This window comes from Trachypithecus francoisi, unplaced genomic scaffold (assembly GCF_009764315.1).
Source record: "Trachypithecus francoisi isolate TF-2019V2 unplaced genomic scaffold, Tfra_2.0 Lachesis_group7, whole genome shotgun sequence".
Lineage (NCBI taxonomy): Eukaryota > Metazoa > Chordata > Mammalia > Primates > Cercopithecidae > Trachypithecus > Trachypithecus francoisi.
Window position 1 is genome coordinate 60,160,932 of NW_022681472.1, and position 26,944 is coordinate 60,187,875.

Genomic DNA, 26,944 nt, shown 5'->3' on the forward strand with positions numbered 1-26,944 from the left:
TTAGTGTGTGGCTTTTTGCCCAGATGCCTTGGAGAATGTCCAAATTTATTTTCACCAAAAGCTTTGCCAAAAGAGAAGCAGATCTGTCCAACCTGCAATAAAAGGAGCTGAAGACCAATGATGACAATAGCATTTTGTGATTTATCAGTTTGCCCTATAGAGAATAAGGAGCACTTTGATTTAATGGTCATGTCTATACATGTTTTACCTTTCAATATGAAAAACAAGAAGACAAAGCAGAAAAAAAATAGATCAAATCATAGTGAGTGGGGAGTAGCTGCAGCAGGAGGCAGTGGAGGTGGTAAGCAGCAGACTACCACCCAGAAAAGAGAATCAGCAGTAGAGGAAAGATTAAAATCTAAACAGTATATAGAATTGTATTGTGCTACCCGTGGTAAAGGACTATGTCTGCATACATATAAATCAGAATGTCTAGACCGTGTTCTTTCTGAGTTATTGTAGCTGAATAGAAAATAAGTGTCTCTATGTTCTTGTCAAGTTAAAAGTCTAAACACTTTTGAATGACAATTGACTGAGCAATATGTATTTTAAGAAAACGAGCTTCTTCACTTCAAGAGAGGCAGCACAAACGCTGGGGCTTTTGTTGCAGCCCTGATTCCAACACCTTCCTCAAGTTTTATGATTTCTCAGTTTTCTCATCTTTAATCTAGATAATCGTAGTACTTCTATCAGTCTTTATGAGGTTTAAATTAGTATATGTAAACTACTTAGAATAATGCCTAGTACATAATAAATGGTTATTGTTATCATTGTTACTTTTCAAACTAAGAGACAAAATTAAAGAGCTTAAGTAAAATGTCAGCAAATCATAAAGCTTTAGAAGGATGCTGTGGCATTACGAATAACATCTCTGTTACCACAGGAGATATCTTAAATGACCCTAGAGAATATTTTTTTAAAAATTGATATGTTAATGATGAACAACTTACACCATTATATTATATCAGTAAATCAGGTGTCTCCAGTTTGAAGACAAATGAGAATTGACTACCTGTTCTTAAATGTATGGTATTCTTGGTGACAAAAAATTATAGTTCTAAAACCTTTCAAAAGGTCACACATCTTTAACTACTCAAAAACTGCAAGCTAAATCTAATTTTTTCATTTGTGGGGAAAGTTTTCAGAGCCCCAAAATAGTTGATGAATAAATGAATAGCTGTTGATTCCTGAAGGTCTTTTCCAATTTTATGAGAAGTGAAGTTGTAATAAGAGGCTTATCTTTGCTGGCCGCCTTTGTGTTTACAAAGTTTCTCCTCCTCAGAAGCAAAGTTTAGTGTTGGCTGACTTAGGTTTCTTGTGATTGAGGCTAGCAGGTGGACTAGATCAGTGATCCCCAACCTTTTTGGCACCAGGGACCGGTTTCATGGAAGAAACCGGTTTTATGTCTTACTGTGGTTGAGAAAAAGCAAATCTATTCTAATTTTATTTACTTAATGAAAAGTATTAAAAGTATGGAAGCTGAGAAACTATTGTCAAAATGCAAAATAAAATGTTGGCCAACCAAAAAACAAGCAAACATGTATAAATGCAAAAATAGTTTTTTTACTGTGTTTTCTTACCTTTTTTGCAACTGTAATGAAACATAATTTTCAAACTCACTTGGGGATATCAAAACTTTTCAATGGCTAGATAATAAATAGTGCCAGCCAAATCAAGTGATAGGTACAATCTGATTTTAAATATAACCCATGGGGTAATAGATAAAGTACAGTACTCAAGCAAATGGTCTCTAGAACCAGGTTAAGTTGGCTTTACGTTAGAACCACACATCAGCTTGTGACCTTCCCAAATATTCATTTTCTTCAACAGCAAAATAGGAATAATTACCTAACTTAAAGAATGTTAGAAATGTGGAATGAGATTTTTAAAATATTTGAATGCTTGTAACACAATACCTACCATGGGGTAAGCGTTCAATACATGTCAGACAAAGTTAGAAGCTGTTGTTTTTATGCAGTGGAATCAAGATGCTTTGAATGAAACTGAAAAGTAGCACATTGATGGCATTATAAAAATTATTTTTTAAAAATGCAAGAAATAAACTTCTATAAAGCTGCTTTGGTCTTTTATTTCCTCAGTACTTTTCAAGATAGAAAAATCCCTGCAAGTACACTTGCCTCAAGAGCTAAGGGATTAAAGAGGAAGGGCAAGTTTTCAAGCTAGTTTTCATCCGTGCTACTTTGAGGCTAGTGCCCATTCAGCCCAAAGTTCTAAATTATCTGAAACACAGAATAATAAATAATATTTATAATTGTTATCCTTTTATCAAGAAAAAGTTAAATTATTTCAGTGGCTTTTGTAAAATGCAGGAAAATATGTAATATCCTACTTTTAAATTTTAGTTAAGTGTCAACTCTCTAGAATGTTCACTTTTTTCAGGTTAACTTTTTCCACAAGTATGCCTGCTTTTGACTATTCTAAAATAAAATACCCTAAATTATCTTATTCTAAAAGAAAACCTTGGCCACTTACAGCTGTACTTGTTTTAATTTAAGTTATAATTACATCAGAAGTGACCTAAGGATTCACAAGAAAAGGATAAAACTTGAAGCAAAACCATTAATTCAGCAGACATCTCTTGAGTCTTACCCATCTGGGCTCGATTCCAATCATTGTTCGGCCCAGAGCTGGTTCCTAGTAAGAGTTCGCTATACTGGAAGAGTGAATGAACAGGCAAATCAATGAATGAACAGCATGTGTTGTATATAGCGTTGTGTTAAGAGTGCAGACTCTGAAACCAGACAGTTGGGTTTGAATCATGGCTCTCTCACTTACTATCTTGTGTGAACATGTAACCGTGAATGAGTTACTTAGCCTCACTGTGCCCACTTTTCTCATCTATGTAATTATGATGATAATAATAGTTCCTCATTGGATTGAGGATTAAGTTAAAACTAGCAAAGCACCTACAACATATACCGCATAGTAAATAGTGATAAATGTTTGCAAAAATAAAAAAGAAATAGAAATATAACTTTTGCCCTCAAAGACAAAACTTATACATGAAATGCCAGTACTTACAAAATAATGTACTACTAATTTAACATTACTGGGAATGAATACCAGCTTGGTAACTCATCTGTTGCCAACTGATACTGACTCTGCCCAAAAGCAGCATCTCATTTCCCAAATGCAGGTCACAGGGGATTTGGATCTCTTCTGGAGTAACACTCAGCAATTGCTTCATCAGAGTATATCTTAACTCATGTAGCCTAAGTTTCTACAAACAACAAATAAATTTTTATCGTATTAAATGACATTAAGCCACTCAGTTGAAACAGGTGAAACAGGGAGTTTCTTCTGAGGCAATTTGAAATGATAACTAATTCATTGTACCTAGGGAGATCACCAAATCTGCTAATTTTAGAAGTGGGAATGATCTAGCACTAAATTTATTTATTTATTTATTTATTTTTAATTATTTTTATTATACTTTAAGTTACAGGGTACATGTGCATAACGTGCAGGTTTGTTACATATGTATACTTGTGCCATGTTGGTGTACTGCACCCATCAACTCGTCAACACCCATCAATTCGTCATTTATACCAGGTATAACTCCCAGTGCAATCCCTCCCCCCTCCCCCCTCCCCATGATAGGCCCCGTTGTGTGATGCTCCCCTTCCCGAGTCCAAGTGATGTCATTGTTCAGTTCCCACCTATGAGTGAGAACATGCGGTGTTTGGTTTTCTGTTCTTGTGATAGTTTGCTAAGAATGATGGTTTCCAGCTGCATCCATGTCCCTAAAAAGGATGCAAACTCATCCTTTTTCATGGCTGCATAGTATTCCACGATGTATATGTGCCACATTTTCATAATCCAGTCTGTCACAAATGGAAATTTGCGTTGATTCCAAGTCTTTGCTATTGTGAATAGTGCTGCAATAAACATACGTTTGCATGTGTCTCTATAGCAGCATGATTTATAATCCTTTGAGTATATACCCAGTAGTGGAATGGCTGGGTCATATGGTACATCTAGATCTAGATCCTTGAGGAAGTGTCATAATGGTTGAACTAGTTTACAATCCCACCAACAGTGTAAAAGTGTTCCTATTTCTCCATATCCTCTCCAGCATCTGTTGTTTCCTGACTTTTTAATGATTGCCATTCTAACTGGTGCGAGAGGGTATCTCATTGTGGTTTTGATTTGCATTTCTCTGATGGCGAGTGATGATGAGCATTTTTTCATGTGTCTGTTGGCTGTATGAATGTCTTCTTTTGAGAAATGTCTGTTCATATCCTTTCCCCACTTTGTGATGGGGTTGTTTGTTTTTTTCTTTTTTTTTTTATTATACTTTAAGTTCTAGGGTACATGTGCATGACGTTTATATCATGTATAACTCCCCAATGCAATCCCTCCCTCCTCCCCCCACCCCATGATAGGCCCCAGTGTGTGATGTTCCCCTTCCCGAGTCCAAGTGATCTCATTGTTCAGTTCCCACCTATGAGTGAGAACATGCGGTGTTTGGTTTTCTGTTCTTGTGATATTTGCTAAGAATGATGGTTTCCAGCTGCATCCATGTCCCTACAAAGGACGTAAACTCATCCTTTTTTATGGCTGCATAGTATTCCATGGTGTATATGTGCCACATTTTCTTAATCCAGTCTGTCACAGATGGACATTTGGGTTGATTCCAAGTCTTTGCTATTGTGAATAGTGCCGCAATAAACATACGTGTGCATGTGTCTTTGTAGTAGAGTAATTTATAATCCTTTGGGTATATACCCAGTAGTGGGATGGCTGGGTCATATGGTACATCTAGTTCTAGATCCTTGAGGAATCGCCATACTGTTTTCCATAATGGTTGAACTAGTTTACAATCCACCAACAGTGTAAAAGTGTTCCTATTTCTCCACATCCTCTCCAACACCTGTTGTTTCCTGACTTCTTAATGATTGCCATTCTAACTGGTGTGAGATGGTATCTCATTGTGGTTTTGATTTGCATTTCTCTGATGGCGAGTGATGACGAGCATTTTTTCATGTGTCTGTTGGCGGTATGGATGTCTTCTTTTGAGAAATGTCTGTTCATATCCTTTCCCCACTTTTTGATGGGGTTGTTTGTTTTTTTCTTGTATATTTGTTTGAGTTCTTTGTAGATTCTGGATATTAGCCCTTTGTCAGATGAGTAGGTTGCAAACATTTTCTCCCATTCTGTAGGTTGCCTGTTCACTCTGATGGTAGTTTCTTTAGCTGTGCAAAAGCTCTTTAGTTTAATTCGATCCCATGTGTCAATTTTTGCTTTTGCTGCCGTTGCTTTTGGTGTTTTAGACATGAAGTCCTTGCCCATGCCTATGTCCTGAATGGTACTACCTAGATTTTCTTCTAGGGTTTTTATGGTATTAGGTCTAACATTTAAGTCTCTAATCCATCTTGAATTAATTTTCGTATAAGGGGTAAGGAAAGGATCCAGTTTCAGCTTTCTACTTATGGCTAGCCAATTTTCCCAGCACCATTTATTAAATAGGGAATCCTTTCCCCATTTCTTGTTTCTCTCAGGTTTGTCAAAGATCAGATGGCTGTAGATGTGTGGTATTATTTCTGAGGACTCCGTTCTGTTCCATTGGTCTATATCTCTGTTGTGGTACCAGTACCATGCTGTTTTGGTTACTGTAGCCTTGTAGTATAGTTTGAAGTCAGGTAGCGTGACGCCTCCAGCTTTGTCCTTTTGACTTAGGATTGTCTTGGCAATGTGGGCTCTTTTTTGGTTCCCTATGAACTTTAAAGCAGTTTTTTCCAATTCTGTGAAGAAAGTCATTGGTAGCTTGATGGGGATGGCATTGAATCTATAAATAACCTTGGGCAGTATGGCCATTTTCACGATATTGATTCTTCCTATCCATGAGCATGGTATGTTCTTCCATTTGTTAGTGTCCTCTTTGATTTCACTGAGCAGTGGTTTGTAGTTCTCCTTGAAGAGGTCCTTTACATCCCTTGTAAGCTGGATTCCTAGGTATTTTATTCTCTTTGAAGCAATTGTGAATGGAAGTTCATTCCTGATTTGGCTCTCTGCTTGTCTGTTACTGGTGTATAAGAATGCTTGTGATTTTTGCACATTAATTTTGTATCCTGAGACTTTGCTGAAGTTGCTTATCAGCTTAAGGAGATTTGGGCTGAGACAATGGGGTTTTCTAAATATACAATCATGTCATCTGCAAACAGGGACAATTTGACTTCTTCTTTTCCTAACTGGATACCCTTGATTTCTTTCTCTTGCCTGATTGCCCTAGCCAGAACTTCCAACACTATGTTGAATAGGAGTGGTGAGAGAGGGCATCCCTGTCTTGTGCCAGTTTTCAAAGGGAATTTTTCCAGTTTTTGCCCATTCAGTATGATATTAGCTGTGGGTTTGTCATAAATAGCTCTTATTATTTTGAGGTACATTCCATCAATACCGAATTTATTGAGCGTTTTTAGCATAAAGGGCTGTTGAATTTTGTCAAAAGCCTTTTCTGCATCTATTGAGATAATCATGTGGTTTTTGTCCTTGGTTCTGTTTATATGCTGGATTACGTTTATTGATTTGCGAATGTTGAACCAGCCTTGCATCCCAGGGATGAAGCCCACTTGATCATGGTGGATAAGCTTTTTGATGTGCTGCTGAATCCGGTTTGCCAGTATTTTATTGAGGATTTTTGCATCGATGTTCATCAGGGATATTGGTCTAAAATTCTCTTTTTTTGTTGTGTCTCTGCCAGGCTTTGGTATCAGGATGATGTTGGCCTCATAAAAAGAGTTAGGGAGGATTCCCTCTTTTTCTATTGATTGAAATAGTTTCAGAAGGAATGGTACCAGCTCCTCCTTGTACCTCTGGTAGAATTCAGCTGTGAATCCATCTGGTCCTGGACTTTTTTTGGTGGGTAGGCTATTAATTGTTGCCTCAATTTCAGAGCCTGCTATTGGTCTATTCAGGGATTCAACTTCTTCCTGGTTTAGTCTTGGGAGAGTGTAAGTGTCCAGGAAATTATCCATTTCTTCTAGATTTTCTAGTTGATTTGCGTAGAGGCATTTATAGTATTCTCTGATGGTGTTTGTATTTCTGTGGGGTCGGTGGTGATATCCCCTTTATCATTTTTTATTGCGTCTATTTGATTCCTCTCTCTTTTCTTCTTTATTAGTCTAGCTAGCGGTCTGTCAATTTTGTTGATCTTTTCAAAAAACCAACTCCTGGATTCATTGATTTTTTGGAGGGTTTTTTGTGTCTCTATCTCCTTCAGTTCTGCTCTGATCTTAGTTATTTCTTGCCTTCTGCTAGCTTTTGAATGTGTTTGCTCTTGCCTCTCTAGTTCTTTTAATTGTGATGTTAGAGTGTCAATTTTAGATCTCTCCTGCTTTCTCTTGTGGGCATTTAGTGCTATAAATTTCCCTCTACACACTGCTTTAAATGTGTCCCAGAGATTCTGGTATTTTGTATCTTTGTTCTCATTGGTTTCAAAGAACATCTTTATTTCTGCTTTCATTTCGTTATGTACCCAGTAGTCATTCAGGAGCAGGTTGTTCAGTTTCCATGTAGTTGAGCGGTTTTGATTGAGTTTCTTAGTCCTGAGTTCTAGTTTGATTGCACTGTGGTCTGAGAGACAGTTTGTTATAATTTCTGTTCTTGTACATTTGCTGAGGAGTGCTTTACTTCCAATTATGTGGTCAATTTTGGAATAAGTGCGATGTGGTGCTGAGAAGAATGTATATTCTGTTGATTTGGGGTGGAGAGTTCTATAGATGTCTATTAGGCCCGCTTGGTGCAGAGATGAGTTCAATTCCTGGATATCCTTGTTAACTTTCTGTCTTGTTGATCTGTCTAATGTTGACAGTGGAGTGTAAGTGTCCCATTATTATTGTATGGGAGTCTAAGTCTCTTTGTAGGTCTCTAAGGACTTGCTTTATGAATCTGGGTGCTCCTGTATTGGGTGCATAGATATTTAGGAGAGTTAGCTCTTCCTGTTGAATTGATCCCTTTACCATTATGTAATGGCCTTCTTTGTCTCTTTTGATCTTTGATGGTTTAAAGTCTGTTTTATCAGAGACTAGGATTGCAACCCCTGCTTTTTTTTGTTCTCCATTTGCTTGGTAGATCTTCCTCCATCCCTTTATTTTGAGCCTATGTATGTCTCTGCATGTGAGATGGGTCTCCTGAATACAGCAGACTATTTAAATTCTTCCCAGTCACTATCTGATCCACAGGGTTGTACAGCCAACATGGGCAAGAATGAGTATGTCCAGTTTTGGGATGGTGGGGTATTTATAAATTCCTCTGTGCTGATGAGTTGGATATTTGATCAAACAATTGCCAAAGGCCTTTACAAGAGTAATACTTTTTAAATAAATAATGAGTTTTACTTTCTAAACTTTGAGGAATTAAGATACATAAAAATAATATATCTCTTACATAACAAAATAAATAGTATTGTTTAACTCCCAGCTGTGCCCCATTTCATTAAATTTTTGTTTTCTTCAGTATGCTAGACTGAATTGAAATTAAAAAATAGTTACACCTGTTTTAAATAGAGTGGCTAAATATCTTTTACATTTGTAAGAGGAAAAAAATGTATTTGTTGTTTATAGAATCTTGGGCTCAATGGGCTAAAATGTGACCTAATTTGCAATTTCTGAATGTTATTCTAGACTAGATGTAAAAATAATTTCTTCCTTCAATTATGCCTTACATCTTGATTTTAAAAGTGGCTGAAGAATAAAGTGGTACATTTTAGACTAAATTGTTTGTATGAAGGGACAAAAGTGAGACTTAAGAAGAAGATTTTATGGCCAGACACAATGGCTTATGCCTGTAATCCCAACATTTTGAGAGTGAAGCAGGATAGATCCATTGAGCCCAGGAGTTCCAAACCAGCCTGGGCAACATAGCGAGACCATGTCGCTATTAAAAATTAAAAAAAAAAAAATAGCCATGTGTGGCAGTGCAAGCCTGTAGGTCTAGCTACATAGGAGGCTGAAGCAGAAGGATCACTTGAGCAAAGGAGTTTGAGGTTGCCATCAGCTCTGATAATACAACTACACTCTGGCCTGGGAACGAGCAAGACCCTGTCTCAAAGAAATAAATACGATTTTAAAACAAATCAATAAAAACATTTCTCAACATCCTGCTGTAGGCGTTAATTGTCTGCACATTGTTGAGATTATAATATAAATATAACCTGTGGTTCCTGGAAGATGGAAGGATTAGATTAAGTGGAAGAAGGAGGATACTGTGCCAGATAGGGTGATGCATTCTGTATCATCATAGAAGCAGAAATGGGTTCATCATCAGACAACAGCTTGGCCTACATAGAACTGAGGACTGTTGTGAAACATACAGATGGGCAGAGGAGATTTGTGTGATTTCTTCATTTCTTACTGGAAATTCTTTATTATTTGATGTCTTTACCATTCACTTAGCACTTGCCATATTTTGCCTTGGGATTGTTTTTTCTTTATGCTTCATCTAGCAATCTAGGTTATAAGTGATTTTAGAACAAATGTTGTGTCTTGTATTTCTTTTTAATTAGCATAGCATTGACTCCAGTGCCTTATACATAGTAGATGTACAAATAATATGTGTTAATTGGTTGACATCTATATATTTCTAAAACATTTATTATTCAGCTGAGGTAACACTGACAAAATATACAAATGCCATGAGGGCAAACAATTGCAATAGAAGAATTTCCATAATGGATATATAGTAAGATCCTGAGAAAACACTGTAATTGATATCCAAAAATTCACTATGTCAGATGCAATGTGGAAATGCTAGGTTCATGTAATGGTCTGGGTGAACCTGTACGCCTAGCAGTCCTGGGGCATACCCACTGCCCAGATTCCAGCTACAATTTGACGCCACCTGGTGACAGTTTTCGACTCTAGTAAAAATACCCAAAATAAATATGATTCTGAATCCTGTAGCTGACTGAAACTTTCAGCGTAGTGGCAGAAGTCCAGGTACCTCTTTCTTGGTTTCCCAAGCCTATGGAAGAGGATTGGGGGACCTACTTTCCATCTCCCAGTTTCTCAAAATGGGCTTGGGAGCCTTGCCATCCTCACCACATGCCCCTCGTAGGAGATAAGAATTTTAACCCACCAATTTGCTAACAGGTGCTTAGGCAGAAGATGACAGCAAATTGGCAAAAGTGTTATCTAATTTCACATTACTGTAGAAAATGTTATTGCAAAGTTTTTCTGTATATACAGTAGGCATAAAAGAAAACCCATCAAAGTTATCCAAGCTGGGGGGTGGAGATTAGGTAAGACTTCACAGAGGAACTCTTATTCAAGCAGAGACTTAGTAAACCAAGTGGCCATGTGCAAGAATGGTATTTATGAAAGAGACAAAAGCAGATGTAAAGGCACATAAAACTGAAATTATGCAGATATTTCAGATAACAACATATAGTTATGTATTTCTAGAGCATTTAATTTGAGAGGGAAAAAAGAAGGAGGTGAAGTCAATGTTAGGCATAGGTCAGAGCATTACTCATTTTGTGGGCCATGCAACGGAGCTTCTGTTTTATTCTATAGATGAAGAAGTCATTAAATAAATTCTCTCAAGAATTTTATCTATAAAATATTACTATGAACACATCTTTCTCATCCATAAAATAGACATCATAGTATAATAGCGCCTACTTCATAGAGTTGTGTAAGTTAAAGAGAAAATGTGTGAAGTATTTTGCAGAGAGTGCAGCATGGATTATTATATAAGTGGTGGCTATTAGCATTATTATTAATATTACTATAATTAATGATTGGAGTGGGCAAGGCTAGAGGCAGAGATAGGAAACTAAACCAACCTCAACTTGGATAGAGAGAGTAAGGATAAGATAACACATATCTTAAATTTCTTGGATTTTGATATGGGCAGTTAGATGGATGATGATGTCCCTCAGGTAGTCTGAGGAGGAAATATATATGAATGCATGCATATGTTAATACATTATTTAAAGTAAATATGTTATATTTGATGACACATAGACAATTTGGAATAATCAACTAATAATCACTTCATCCACTCGCATGTATATGAAAATGAAATTGAGTTGGGTTTCTTTACCCTTAGAAAAGATGGTTAAGTGGTTGGAAGCAATTAAGCAGTTATTGCTCTAGGAGGTGCATGATACATTAAGCTAAAAACTATTTTAAATTTGTGGAGGAGAGAAAATTGAATCTTTCAAAATAGGAAAATAATGGTGAATAAGGGGAAAGGCAAGAGAGAAAAACATATGCACAGTGGATGGCAACTAAATTTGACCAAGGCAGGAACTGAAGATTGGGGTTTATTGGGAGTATTTCTGGCAAATACCTTTGTGTAAATTAGATTAACTTAAAACCAAAGAGAGTGATTTATGTTTAAAACTATAAGCACTATAGAATTTAGAAAAGAAGTAAACAATGGGATCCCACTGCCATTTTTATGTTATTATTGTGATTATGAAAGAATGTATGAAAGATGAGAGGATAAAAGTAAAGATTCTAATTCCTAATTGCAGCTAGTAATTTTCTAAATTCATAAAATACATATTTCTGTTTCAGTTACAATCAAATGCGTATACACATTCAAATAATTTTGAAAGTTATTCATTTTCCTTGTCTTATTTTCTATGTTAAATAATTAGAACTAAGATAAATGCATTTTAGAGTATTCATTATTTTCGTGGATGGAATATTCATGTTCTTTATTAATCTAAGCTTATTCATTATTATTTTAAAATTCTGCTTTGCAGACTTTCTTTTTGGGTCATTTTATAATTTGTCTTTTGTAACAGAATTAGATTATATTCCATAATATCTATTTCCTTAAATTTACAGTTGAAGAACTGAGATCAGAGAAATCAATATCATATGTCTCAGGGTATATGCTGTATATGCTATCTAGAGCTAACGTTGGAACTCCAGTCTCATGAGCCTCGGTACTTACTACCTACAGTTGCTAATCATTTAAAAACATAGAACTACCTTTTAATAGGCCAAATACTTGAATTTCCAAACATTTTTCTGACCTGGTCTATTACAGGAGGGAATGAAAGCAAAAATGTTGACCGAGTAGACAGAGATAAAATAAACCTCTGACGGTAGGTGTTATAAAATTCCTGACTAAGGGATATAGGAGGACAGATAAGCACAATTACCACAGCATATCATACCTGTATGGTAAAGTATTATGGTAACATAAAAAGCTGTATGGTAACAGCTACATGCAGACAGTTTTGACAGGTCTGAAATAATTGAGCGAAACAAAAGGAGTGACCTGAATGTTGTTTACTAAACATCAAATGAAGACTTAGTATTTTTTCACATGGCATGTAGTTTGTATTCTGTAAGTCTCTGCCAACAATTCTCAAAATGTGCTTGATGGATCTGTACCATCAGCATCACCCGGGAATTTGTTAGAAATGCAGTTTTCAGGTATCACCCCAGACCTAATGAACCAAAAACTTTGTGTTTTAACAAGCCCTCCAGGTAATTCTGATGCAGGCTAAAGTGTGGCAATTCCTGTTCTAAGCTAAGGGAAATTCGTATTCATCTTCTTACACTACTGGTAAAGTTGGCAACTAAAAAACTAAGTTCTAGTTTCAGACTGCTGGGTTCCAATACTAGCAACAAAACTTTCAGCAAACTTCATAACCTTTCTGCCCTTCACATTCCTCATCTGTGTTTGTACCATTTTAAGTGAGGTATGTAACATGTGAAGGTGCTGAGTTGGAAAAGAGCTTGACATTTTTGAGAAATTTAGAAGAGGTCACTGTGGCTAAAGAGTTGTTCACAAAGACAAATGGCTTGACATTTAGGTGAAAGAGAAAGGCAGAGACCAGATCTCCAAGATCTTGTAGGACCCTATTAGAGAAGAGAGTGGGATCCTGAGGTCCTGTGGAGGAATTGATTTTTCCAAAGAGAAGGGACACTTTTTGTTACAGGCAGAAGAAAGAGAGGATAGGGTGCAGAACAATTAGGTTTATAGGCTGGTATTTGGAAGATAAGGGAATTCCTTCTGATATTTTATATTATATGGATTTTGGATTTTTCCCAAGTACAATGAGAAGACACTGAAGAATTTTACTAGTAGACTGCCATAAAATGATTTGTATTTTAGAAAAATCACGTGGCTTCTATGTGGAGAATGAGTTGTAGTTGGAACATAAGCATGTAGGATGCTGTTGCAGTAAAGTAGACAGAATGGCATGGATTTCAGTGGTCAAGGTCTGGATGGGGAGAAATGGAAGGATATGTTAAATGTTTTAGAGATAGAATTTGTAAGACTTAGTGATAGATTAGGTGTGGGGATGAAGGAAACGGGGAAATCAAGGGTGACTCTGGATTTTTACCTTCAGCAACTAGGTAAATAGTTATACCCTTTACTGAAATAAGGAACACTGAAGAAGGAATATGTTTGAGAGAAAAGATTAAATTCAATTTGGAACAGATCAAATTTGTGATATTCTGTGTAACATCTGAGTGCTTGTTACAAGTAGGCAACTGGGTAGATAGTTCTGAAGTTCAGAAAGAAGCTCAGCCTACTACTTAAATTTGGAAATTATATATATTTACAAATATTCGTTAATATATGATATATAGTATCATGTATCATACAAGGAGACCTCAAAAAAGTTTGTGAAAAAATGGAATTAAAAGATAAAATTTTTTAAAAATAAATGTTATTTCTCAACACAAGCCCCAGCAAATTCAAGATACTTTGGGGCCAGGCGTAGTGGCTCACGCCTGTAATCCCAGCACTTTGAGAGGCCAAGCTGGGTGGATCTTTTGAGGTCAGGAGTTCAAGACCAGCTTGGCCAACATAGTGAGACCCCATCTCTACTAAAAATACAAAAATTAGCCAAGCATAGTGGCGAGCGCCTGTAATCCCAGCTACTTGGGAGGCTGAAGTAGGAGAATTGCTTGAACCCGAGAGGCAGAGGTTGCAGTGAGCCAAGATCGCACCACTATACTCTAGCCTGGGCAACAGAATGAGACTCTGTCTAAAAAAAAAAAAAAAAAAAAAAAAAAAGACACTTTGGAAGTGATAATACCAGTGAGTTAGTTTATCCCTAAGAAATTTAACCATGTCACAGCAGTCTTGTTTACATTATTAACTGAAGAGAAATAGGTGCCCTTGAAAGAGTTTTTAGGATTGAGAAACATAAAGAATTCAGAAGGAGCCAAAGCAGCACTGTAAGGTGAATGGCTAATGATTTCCCATCAAAACTCTTGAAAAATTGCCCTTATTTGATGAGAGGAATGAGCAGGAACATTGTTGTGGTGGAGACTTCTCTGGTGAAGCATTTCTAGGCAGTTTTTCTGCCCAGAAAAAAGCTTTGGCTAACCTTCTCAAAACACTTTCATAATAAGCAGATATTATGATTCTTTGACACTCCAGAAAGTTAGCAAGCAAGATGCCTTGAGCATCCCCCAAAAACAGTTGCCATGACTTTTGCTCTTTACCAGTCTGCTTTTGCTTTGAGTGGACCACTTCCATCTCTCGAATGTCATTGCTTTGATTGTGCTTTGTCTTCAGCATCGTAGTGCTTAAGCCATGTTCTGTCTCCTGTTACAGTTCATCAAAGAAATGCTAAAGGATCTTGATCTGACTTGTTTAAAATTTCTGTTGAGCCGGGCGTGGTGGCTGATGCCTGTAATCCCAGTACTTTGGGAGTCTGGGGTGGGTGGATTGCTTGAGCCCAGGAGTTTGAGACCAGCCTGGGCAACTTGGCAAAAGGCCATCTTTACCAAAAATACAAAAAATTAGCTGGACATGGTGGCGTGCACCTGTAGTCCTAGCTACTTGGGAGACTGATGTGAGAGAATCACCTGAACCGAGGAAATCAAGGCTATAGTTAGCCATGATAATGCCACTGCACTCCAGCCTGGGCAACAGAGTGAGACCCTGTTTCAAAAAAAAAAAAAAAAATCTGCTGGGCGCTGTGGCTCATGCCTATAATCCCAGCACTTTGGGAGGCCGAGGCAGGTGGATCACGAGGTCAGGAGATTGAGACCATCCTGGCTAACACAGTGAAACCCTGTCTCTACTAAAAACACAAAAAATTAGCTGGGCGTGGTGGCGTGTGCGTGTAGTCCCAGCTACTTGGGAGGCTGAGGCAGGAGAATGGCATGAACCTGGGAGGTGGAGCTTAGAGTGAGCTGAGATCGTGCCACTGCACTCTGGCCTGGGCAACAGAGTGAGACTTCATCTCAAAAAAAAAAAAAAAAAAAACCAAAAAAACTTGATTGAAAGCTCTGCTTTTATCTGCAGGTAATCTGAATCCAACAGGTTTGGCAACCATTGAGTGGAAAGTTTACTCAACTTTAATTTTTCAGTCAGAATTGTATAAGCTGAACCAATTGATATGTCTATGGTGTTGGCTATTGTTTGTGCTATTAATTGTTCATCCTTTTTGATTAGGACACAAATAAGATTAACTTTTTTCTCACAAATTAATGTGGATGGTCTACCACTGGGGGCTTCATCTTGAACATATCATCCTGTCCCTTCTTAAAACAAGTCATCCATTTGTAAACTGCTGATTTCTTTGGGGCATTGTCCCCATAAACTTTTCATAAAATATTAGTGATTTGACCATTCTTCTACCCAAACTTCATCCTAAATTTGTTGTTCTTGCTTCAATTTAAGCAGAATTAATGTTGCTGTGAAAGGGGATCTTTTCAAATGGATGTCTTATCCTTCTTAGTACCTCAAAATAGATCCTATTCAGACATGTTATAACAAGTTAGTATGAACTTATTTTTGGTGCAAAAAAAATTTGAAATTCATGAAGTTTTTTTCATAATATGAATTTTCCATGAATTTTTGAAAACCTCGTGTATATGGTGTAAGGGAATTTCATCTGATAGCTTCTATTTTCTCTATGAAATGTAATGAGAAGTCTGCAGAGAGGAAAGCAGAAGCTGAGAGGTTTGAATAGCATGAAGAAGGTAGGTATGCACTCCTTATTGTATGAGTGGGGAGAACATGTATGCTGTAATTTTGAGGCCAATGTTAGTGAACTATAGTGGAGCAACTGCTCTGCTGAATTTTTTTCAAGAATGCTGATATGGGCCAGGCATGGTGGCTCATGCCTGCAATCCCAGCACTTTGGGAGGCCAAGGCAGGCACATGGCTCAAGCCCAGAAGTAGTTAAGACCAGCCTGGGGAACTTGTTCAAACTTCGTCTCTACAAAGAAAAAAGTAGAAAAAATTCATCAGATGTGGTGGTGCATGTCTGTAGTCCCAGCTACCTGGGAGACTGAGATGGGAGGATCACTTGAGCCCACGAAGTCAAGGTTACAGTGAACTGTGATCACACCAGTGCACTCCAGCCTGGGTGCCAGAGTGAGACCAGGTTTTTAGGTCTCCCAACCTAAAAACAAACAAACAAACAAACAAACAAACAAAAACTGCTGAAATGTTGAGATGTACACAGAGAAGCAGCATGTGGTAGGATTTATCAAGCAGTTCAGCCAGTTGGATGTCTTACGAGGAGGGAGACTCAGAAAGTTTAAGATATTTGCAAAAGAGTGATTGAAATGATGGGCTATGGAACCTAAGTTGGTTAAGTATAAGTGAAGAGGAAGGGGCTGATATTGGAAAAAAAGTGGAGGGCTCAAGGTTCTCATAATGTTGAAGAGTAAAGATAACGAATTAATTAAGCTAGAAGGAAAGGAGACAGAAAGCCTTGTAGCAACCTTCTGGATACTGTTGGGGTAACGTTCTGGATAATGTTATTCCCATTTTATACAATATGGAAACCAAGGCATAGAGACTACTTTGATTATTCAGTTACAACTTGATTAGTGTAGCTATGTCTTGAATGTGAGTTTTCTAATTAAATTCAGTTGGCTTACCAGTAGATAATTACTCTGCTTATTAAATATACAAACCATCCATATACTTTGTTCAACACTTTTGCCATAAATGTGTTCAGGTTACAGTGGCGACGTTTTTGATGACCCATTTATTGCTTATCTTATGTCTCTACTCTCACTGAGCATTTTTATCCAATTTTAATTAACATTTAGCTAGAAGCAATAATACAGTACTTAAATTGTCATCCTTAACAGACAAAAAGGGGTGTACGGGAAAAATCCACATTTTGGAGTTTTGGAATGTTTTCTAGGGATAATCTAAGGAATAAAGGGAATTTCCAATGTTAATAATTATTTACCAACAAAACTGAAGAGTAAATTTATTCATGTGGATTGTGTATAGCATTTATGCCAGAAGTGTATAACTTTTTATTTAGTGCCAACCATAATATTTGACATTTTGTAGTTAATAAATTAGTCTGTTCATGGAATCAACCTAAGTGCCCATCAGTGATAGACTGGATAAAGAAAATGTAGTACATATGCACCATGGAATGCTATGCAGCCATAAAAACGAATGAGATTATGTCCTTTGCAGGGACGTAGATAGAGCTGGAGGCCATTATCCTTAGCAAACTAACACAGGAACAGAAATTTAAATACCACATGTTCTCACTTATAAGTGGGAGCTAAATGATGAGAACACATGGACACAGAGAGGGGAACAACACACACTGGGGCCTTTTGGAGGGTGAAGAGTGGGAGAAGGGAGAAGAACAGGAAAAAATAACTAATGGGTACTAGGCTTAATACCTGGGTAATGAGATAATCTGTACAACAGATCCCTATAACACAAGTTTACCTATGTAACAAACCTGCACTTGTACCCCGAATTTAAAAGTTAAAAAAATTCGGCTGTACTCACATATTAACAATAATCTGAAAATTAACAAATAAATTAGTCTATGAAATTAAATTTACTTGTGTATTCATTATTATCAGTCATGGGCATTCCAAGATTATTTTATGAATGGTTTTTATTGAATTACATATTTTTCACATTTGAAATTACCAAAGGTATGGGGATTATTTGGCTATATGAAATCTGAGGGACTGTTTCTTCGAGGCCACAGACCTTCTCTGGTTATATAAAATAGCTGCTTCTTCAAATAAATCTAACAAGTTTGTTTCTATTTTTAGTAAAGCCTTAATGCCTCCGTGTAATTGTAAATATACATAATAATTAGAGCCAACATATCTTAACCATATTCTAGACATTGTGCTAATTGCTGTATATATGTTACCTCATTGGGGTTGCTTCGTTAATTCATGAGGATTACCTCATCACAACCTTGAGAGAGTTACATTTGTTTTCAAGATAAACTCATTTATTCAACAAATATTTGCTGAACACTTACCATGTGGCAAACATTATTTTAAAACATACAATTTACCAATGAACAAAAGAGGAAAAGTCTTTGCCCCATTTAGCTTACAATCGTATATATAATAAATAGATGGCATATGATAAATAGCAGAAAGGTATATAATCAATAGAAGATACTTAGAAGTGAAGCATAGTTTTATTCTTGACATCCTCACTGAATAGATTGCCTTGTTTATTTGTTCATTTGTAGGTTTGTGTAATGAGATCACAGATGTAACAATGCTTCACATTTGTGTTAGAAATTCTACATGTTAGAAAAAAATGATTCACCCTTTCTTACAAACAATCCAATGATACTCTTTTAATTATTTTTAAATGCATAATAAATTATTGTTAACTATAGTCACCCTGTTATGCTTTCAAATACTAGATATTGTTCATTCTATCTAATCATATTTTTGTACCTGTTAACCATCCCTATTCTCCTCACTTGCCACCTCGCCAGTACCCTTCTCAGCCCCTGATAACCATCATTCTATAATCTAGATCCATGAGTTCACCCGTTGTTTTAGTTTTTAGCTCCCACAAATAAGTGAAAACGTGCAAAGTTTGTCTTGCCGTGGCTGGCTTATTTCACTTAACAAAACATCCTCCAGTTCCATCCATGTTGTTGTAAATGATGGGATCTCATTCTTTTATATGGCTGAATAGTACTCCATTGTATATGTGTACCACATTTTATTTATCCATTCATCTGTTGATAGACACTTAGGTTGCTTCCAAATCTTAGCTATTATGAATAGTGCTGCAATAACCGTGAGAGTGCAGATATCTCTTCAATTTGGGTGTATATCTCACAATGGGATTTCTGGATAATATGGTAGTTCTATTTTTAGTTTCTTGAGGAACCTCCAAACTTTTCTTCATAGTAGCTATACTAATTTACATTCCCACCAACGGTATAAGAGGGTTCCCTTTTTTGCACATTCTTGCCAGCATCCATCAACTCTTTTCTCAATAAAATCCATTTTAACTGGGGTGAAATGATATTTCATTGTAGTTTTGATTTGCATTTCTCTGATGATCAGTGATGTTGAATGCCTTTTCATATGCTTGTTTGCCATTTGTTTGTCTTCTTCTGAAAAATTTCTATTTAGATCTTTTGCCCATTTTAAAATTGGATTATTACATTTTTTCCTGTTGATTGAGCTTCTTGTATATTCTGGTTATTAATCCCTTGTCAGACGGGTAGTTTGCAAATATTTTCTCCGATTCTGTGAGTTGTCTCTTCACTTTGTTGTTTACTTTGCTGTGGCAGAAGCTTTTTAGCCTGGTGTGATCCCATTTGTCCATTTTTGCTTTGGTTGCCCGAGCTTGTGAGGTATTACTCAAGAAATCTTTGCCCAGACCAGTGTCCTGGAGAGTTTCCCCAATGTTTTCTTTTAGTAGTTTCATAATTTGAGGTGTTAAATTTAAATATTTAATCCATTTTGATTTGATGTTTGTATATGGCAAGAGATCGGGATCTATATTTTAAATATCTATATTTTTCTGCATATGGATATCTTGTTTTCCAGCACCATTTATTGAAGAGACTGTCCTAACCTCAATGTATTTACTTGACACCTTTGTCAAAAATGACTTCAGTGAAGGTGTGTGGATTTGTTTCTGGGATCTCTATTGTGTTCCATTGGTCTATATGTCTGTTTTTATTCCAGTATCATGCTGTTTTGGTTAATAGAGCTCTGTAGTATAATTTGAAGTCAGATAATGTGATTCCTCCAGTTTTGTTCTTTTTGCTTAGGATAGCTTTAGCTATTCTGGGTCTTTTGTGGCTCCATATACATTTTAGGATTATAGTTTCTATTTCTGTTTAGAATATTGGTATTGTGATACAGATTACATTGAATCTGTAGATTGCTTTGGATAGTATGGACATTTTTAACAATATTGATTCTTCCAGTCCATGAACATAGAATATCTTTCCATTTTTTGTGTCCTCTTCAATTTCTCCTGCCAGTGTTTTGTAGTTTTACTATAGAGATCTTTCACTTCTTTGGTTAAGTTTATCCTAGGCATTTTATTTTATTTGTAGCTATTATACATGAGATTACTTTCTTGATTTCTTTTTCAGATTGTTTACTGTTGCCATATAGAAATGCTACTGATTTTTGTATATCAATTTTATGTCCTGCAACTTTCCTGAATTTGTTTATCAATTCTAATAATTTTTTTGGTGGAGTCTTTAGGTTTTTCCAAATATAAAATCCTGTCATCTGCAAACAAAGATAATTTGACTTCTTTCTTTCCAATTTGGATGCCCTTTGTTTATTTCTCTTGTCTGATTGATCTAGCTAGGACTTCCAGTATGATGTTGAATAATAGTGGTGAAAATGGGCATCCTTGCCATGTTTCAGATCTTGCAGGAAAGGCTTTCAGCTTTTCCCCCTTCAGTATGATACTAGCTGTGGTTCTATTGTGTATGGCTTTTATTGAATTTAGGTATGTTCCTTCTATACCCAGTTTTTTGAAGGTTTTCATCCTGAAGGGATATTTAATTTTATCAAATGCTTTTTCAACATCAATTGAAATTATCATATGCTTTTTGTCCTTCATTCTGTTGATATAATGTATCACATTGATTGATTTACATATGTTGAACCATCTTTGCATCGCTGGGATCAATCCCACTTGGTCATGATGAAAGATCTTTTTAATGTATTGTTGAATTCAGCTTGCTATTATTGAAGATTTTTGCATCTTAAAACCATGACATGTGCATTCTAACCACTGTATTATTTATAATATTCTCTTGAATATTTTTCTCTCTCTACATGTCATAATTTTTACCCACCATTCAAGACTCAAGTTTATAAAGCTTTTCTCATCTCTGATTCTCAATAGTATCCTTCCCTCTAGTGAAATTTCCTAACACTGGGTTTATGTCCCTTTTCTCTGTACTTATAACTTTTCTTTTGCTAATTTGTATAAGCATTTTCACTCATATTTGTACCCCTAAAGCATATGCCCCTTAGATCATAACTATGTCTCATGTCTTATTTATTGTTCTTATTGACCACAGGGCCAAAGCTACCATTTGCCTAAATGGAGGCTTTGCACAATTTAGAAAAAGTGGCACCTCTAGGTAGATAATTAGAAATGGATACTTGCTTTGAACAGAACAGTTAGAGAAAATTCCCTTTTTATGTGAAGAAAACAATGTATTCTTCCTTTTTGTCAATTTCAGCCCCTGTATGCCAGAGCATGGAGGGCAGGTACCATTTTAGCCCCACTTGTGTCCTTGGGACCTATCACCAAGTAGATACAAGGTAGATGTTTGCTAAAGGAATCAATCAATATGTGGCAAGATGTTTACTATGGTTTAAATTAGCTGAGTCCAGAAATGCTTGAACTAAAAATTCAAGGAGAAAAAGAAACAAAATGGAAACCAGGTCATCTCTCTCAGGATGATTAAAAAAAAAAAAGTAGCTGAGAAGAGAAGAGATACAGTTTTTGTAAGATACATGTTATAATGAAGACATTTTAAAATCATAGTTTTTGTATACATTTTTATCTTAAATCCACAGAGAAAGCAAATAACACCTATTTTTGAAACATGTACATTTTAAATGTAGTTTTTGTGTTTAATTGTTTTTAAGGAAGACAAAACACAGCTAGAGAGAGTGCAGGGACATATAACTAGCATAATAAAAGATACTGAAAAATTATCCTTTGATAATAGACAAATGATTAGGAACCATGAGCATGGTGTAATAAACAGAGAAACATATGCTTACGATATATAACATAATACATTTAAAATTTTTCTTTAACTTCTTTCAAACTCATGGTGGAGGGAGAGGTCTATTATTCAATAATTTGGTAGATAATTTATAAATTCAAGAGATAGTAAAGGTTCAATATATAGACAGACTTAAGAATTTTAGCTGGGCGCGGTGGCTCACGCCTGTAATCCCAGCACTTTGGGAGGCCGAGGCGGGCGGATCACGAGGTCAGGAGATCGAGACCATCCTGGCTAACACGGTGAAACCCCGTCTCTACTAAAAATACAAAAAACTAGCCGGGCGAGGTGGCGGGCGCCTGTAGTCCCAGCTACTCGGGAGGCTGAGGCAGGAGAATGGCGGGAACCCGAGAGGCGGAGCTTGCAGTGAGCTGAGATCTGGCCACTGCACTCCAGTCCGGGCGACAGAGCGAGACTCGGCCTCAAAAAAAAAAAAAAAAGATTTAGCCTTCATAAATTTATCACTTTTAAGGAAGATAGCCATGATCTCTCCAAAATGCCCTTTGATGTTATATTTGGAGTCATAATACTGAGCTGAATCCCAAGTCTCCTGATACAAGAACCTGTGCATTCTAAGTTCTCACAGTCTTAGGGCAGCGCTGATGTAATACCTGAATAGGCAGTTAAATATGAGTAAGTCATGCAGGCTGTGCATTTGTCCCCGCACAGGTAGGCCTTATCCTATCTACAATGCTCACCTTCACTTCATTCCATTTATATTTAGTTTTGTAAATTTTCTCCAACAAACATTCTCATTCCTGCCTCAGGATATTTGCACTTGCTCCTCTCTAAGCTTAGAACATGCTTCTTTTATCTGACTGGGTTCATCATTCAGAGCTCAGATCAATTGTCTCCTCTTCAGAGAGGCCTTCCTTGACAACCTTATTTAATGTTGTCCCCAAACTTTTCAGTCCCTTGTTATTTTATTCCATCTTATTTTCTTCAGATCACATATCACTATCTAAAATTATCAATTATTTACTTGTTTACTGTCTTTCACTATGACAGTATAAATGAAAGTTCCATGAAACAGGAGTATTCTGTCCTTTTCTATGCTATACCTCTTAATTTTGAGAATAGTGCCTGCTATGTAGCCTACTACTTTTAATTTAGTTTTATTTCAAATAATTTTTTATTTTATTTTATTTATTTATTTATTTTGCAATGGAGTTTCACTCTTGTTGCCCAGGCTGGAGTGCAATGGTGTGATCTCGGTTCACCGCAACCTCTGCCTCCCGGGTTCAAGGGATTCTCCTGCCTCAACCTCCTGAGTTGCTAGGATTACAGGTGCCCGCCACCATGCCCAGCTAATTTTTGTCATTTTTAGTAGAGATGGGGTTTTGCCATTTTGGCCAGGCTGGTTTCGAACTTCTGACCCCAGGTGATCCACCCGCCTCAGCCTCCCAAAGTGCTGGGATTACAGACATGAGCCACTGCGCCCGGCCGAAAGTAAATATCTTTTAAATAAGAATGTCCAAATCCTAGGAATGTGACATGTTAAAAGGGAGCAAACTTTAAGAAACAAATCATTTTTTTAAAAAAGAAATATTTAATACATTGGAATTTTTGGCATTAACAAGCTCTTGGGAAAGGAATTTTGGAAATGACAGGCCTCCTGGATGCTCCTTAAATTATCCCAATTAAGCAGTGACCTACCTTGTGACCCCTGAAATACTGCTTCCTGCCATGAGACCTAAGACTTAAGAAGGTTAAACACAAATTAATTACTAATGGCTATAATCAAGGCAGATGTTTTTGACTAAATATACTTTGTTAATTAGCCAAATATTTCTCCCTAACCCTGGACATTTTGTGGCATAGACACAGACACACACACACACGACCTCTAATACGTTTAGATACTATACTAATACATTCAAGCATATTAACATAATGTATTTATATATAGTACTTGCAATAATGTTAAAAATACTAAACTTTAAATTTCTGTCATCTCCAGAAGTCAAAGAGTTAGTATGAAAAACTCAGTTTTTACATACTCTTCAAAGAGAGGTTTTCATTTAACTAAATTAAGGTTTCTTGACATTAGAGTTGAACGTTGGAATTTCAGTTGTAAACAAAAACCAAGTTCTTATGCAGCCATATTTGTGTTTTACATGCTGATACTTGCCAGCAAATTAATCAAAGAGACTATGTCATATCATTTTTGTATCCCCATATTTGTCATAATAGGTGTTCATTAAATCTTTGTTGAATAAATGATTACTAGTTTACTAGCCTAAAATCATAGATAGTAATTTGAGTTAAAGTGAAATAAAGTTTATTATGTAGTAAATTAGGATAATAATAATTTCAGCTACCACGTTTTAGGAAAGAAATGGTATTTAATATAGAGAAGTTTTTACATAAAAGGAGAACTTTAGACAGAAGCCAGATTTTTTGTTGTTGTCGTTGCTGTTTTTTTCCCTGCAAAGAACATGCGAGAAATGGCACTTTAAAATCCAGACATGTATCCAATAACTGCCAACTGGTGCGATGAAGTATGAATTATAATAGTAACAGGTATTCAGTTAATTTGTGGCACCTGGCTCAGGGAGCACAACAGTGGGAAGAAAAAGGAAGTAAGCCTTTCAAGATAACATGTTTAGGAGCTTGACCAGTCCTACTGGGTTTGTTTCTAATCTACCAGAATGCTATTGTCTTCAAACTCTTGAACACTACAAGCCCTCTCTATTACCACTTCCTTGCCAAAGATGCTATAAATAGTTTCACTCCTGGAACTATCTCTGTCTACTTTCTATTCTTCAATGTCTTTTCTGTCCCTGTGCCACAGTCCTAATACTCCATTGTATTAGCTGTTAGGCCTCCATAGAATCACCCCAGTCTTTCATTCCTTGGTAAACTTTTTCCAGACTATCTTCTCAGCTCTAATATGATGAAATATTTGTTTTGGCATGACTATGCATTCTTAAGACTCAGAATTTGTCTTTGTCTCATCTTTGCTATTTATTATCTTGAAGCCAAACCACTTACCTCTATGCATTCAAACCTATCAATGAAAACTTTTGGCCCTATAGCATATAAACTTCATTTAATTTAATCACATCCTCCAATAATCCCTAATATGCTATTTATGTATTTGGGGAATACTCATATTTCACTTGCTTTGTAGTTATTTGTTACTTTTCTCCTAATGATTGACAATACTAGATTTGCCTTTTTCTTTAACCATTCAGGATACAACTTTTCAACAACTATAATTTGGCCATAAATCAGCCTCTTGTATTGGCAGTTTTATATATTTAACTTTGATAATACTAAATATATAGTTTGTATTGTTTTTCTAAAGCCAAAAATTATAAATATGCACAAAACAATATTTAGAAATATAAAAACAGTGTCCCTTTCTAGAACTGAACACCCTATATCAACACTCAATATATTGTGTAGTAATCTGTTAGGATTAGCTAGAAATCCATACTGTACCTTTAACCCGTGACATGAACTGATGTGGGTTGAATAATTACATAAAAGAAATGATGTTGGTCCTTGATTGCTTTTTTCATTTGTCTGTTTTAGTTTTTTTTTTTGATTACCAACACTTTTTATGTTTATTCTGGAAAAAAAAAAATAGAAAAAGACAAACTTTTTTTAAAACATAGCTATCAACCAGAAAAAATTAAAATGACTTTTAGCAGACTGGTCACAATATATCATTTCATATTTTTGGCTACGTACATTTATATTTTTCTCCTAAAAATAAAATTTTTCTGAACACATAATTTTATTTTTCATCATATTCTCTTCATTCTCCTTTTGTGCAGATGACTGGTACCTCATCTCATGAATCTAGGCTTTTCAAATTACTTAGTTTAGCACAAAATATTTCTTCTTTTTTTATAAAACTATTTTTGGATTTCTGTCACTGGAAAAACTCTGGGATGTGAATTTGCCTATGTCCCCTAGTAGTAGGGTGAATCCATATTTAATACATATGTCACCCAAAGCTAAGTTACAAATATCTGCTTCTCCCTCCCCATCCCCTGCCATCAAGAATATCTTTTTATGTCCATAAACATTTATATATAACAGCATTTTCAAAAGTGCATTGTCTTTTATTGATGAACATAATTTATTTAAACACCCACTATTGTTGGACATTTGTGGGTTTTCTCCCCTTGTTTTTATTTTGTTGTTTTTTTTTTTTTGCTATTATAATCAATTGTGCAGTAAATATCATTATAGCTAAATCTGTACACATTGCTAAGTTTTCCCTTGTGATAAATTCTAAACTAGAATTGTCAGGTTAAAGGGTAGGCTTGTTTCTTTTTAAGGCTTTTGACATATATTGCCAAGTTGCTCTTTAGAAATCTATCACTGAGATCCCACCAGAAGTATTGAAACATACTGTATTTCCAAACCCTTATAAAATTTCTCTTTTAAAACAATTGCTAATGTAATGCATCTTTTCCTAACCAAACTGAGCATTTTAAAATATTGCCCATAATTACAAATTCTTTACTACAAAGTATTTGATAAATCAAGAGTCCCAAAACTTTAAACACTTTTTCATAGATCAAGAGTCCCAAAACTTTAAAAATTTTGGTAGCTTGTGACCAGACACGGTGGCTCACGTGTGTAATCCCAGCACTTTGGGAGGCCAAGGCAGGAGGATCACCTGAGGTCAGGAGTTCAAGACCAACCTGACCAACATGGAGAAACCCCGTCTCTACTAAAAATACAAAAAAAAAAAAAAATAGCTGGACATGGTGGTGCATGTCTGCAATCCCAGCTACTTGTGAGGCTGTGACAGGAGAATCGCTTGAACCCAGGAGGTGGAGGTTGCAGTGAGCTAGATTGTGCCATTGCACTACAGCCTGGGTAACGAGAGCGAAACTCCATCTCAAAAAAAAAAAATGGTAGCTTGTTTTTTTACATTTTTTGCTTATAGTTTTAGATGATGTGCAGTGAAGAAAGAAAAGGAACCCT

The 26,944-nt window shown here is 36.1% G+C and overlaps 1 protein-coding gene and 1 long non-coding RNA gene across 10 annotated transcripts in view; both read left to right on the forward strand.

Moving 5' to 3' along the window:
* The window catches only part of RIMS2 (regulating synaptic membrane exocytosis 2), a 586,897-nt gene that overhangs the window by 443,719 nt on the left and 116,234 nt on the right, over nucleotides 1-26,944 (forward strand). The gene's annotated exons all lie outside the window — the stretch shown is intronic.
* Nucleotides 3,944-17,706, forward strand: LOC117079396. The gene is made up of 3 exons (XR_004435416.1): nucleotides 3,944-3,957; nucleotides 8,709-8,714; nucleotides 17,586-17,706. It is a non-coding gene; the product is annotated as an uncharacterized LOC117079396 (long non-coding RNA).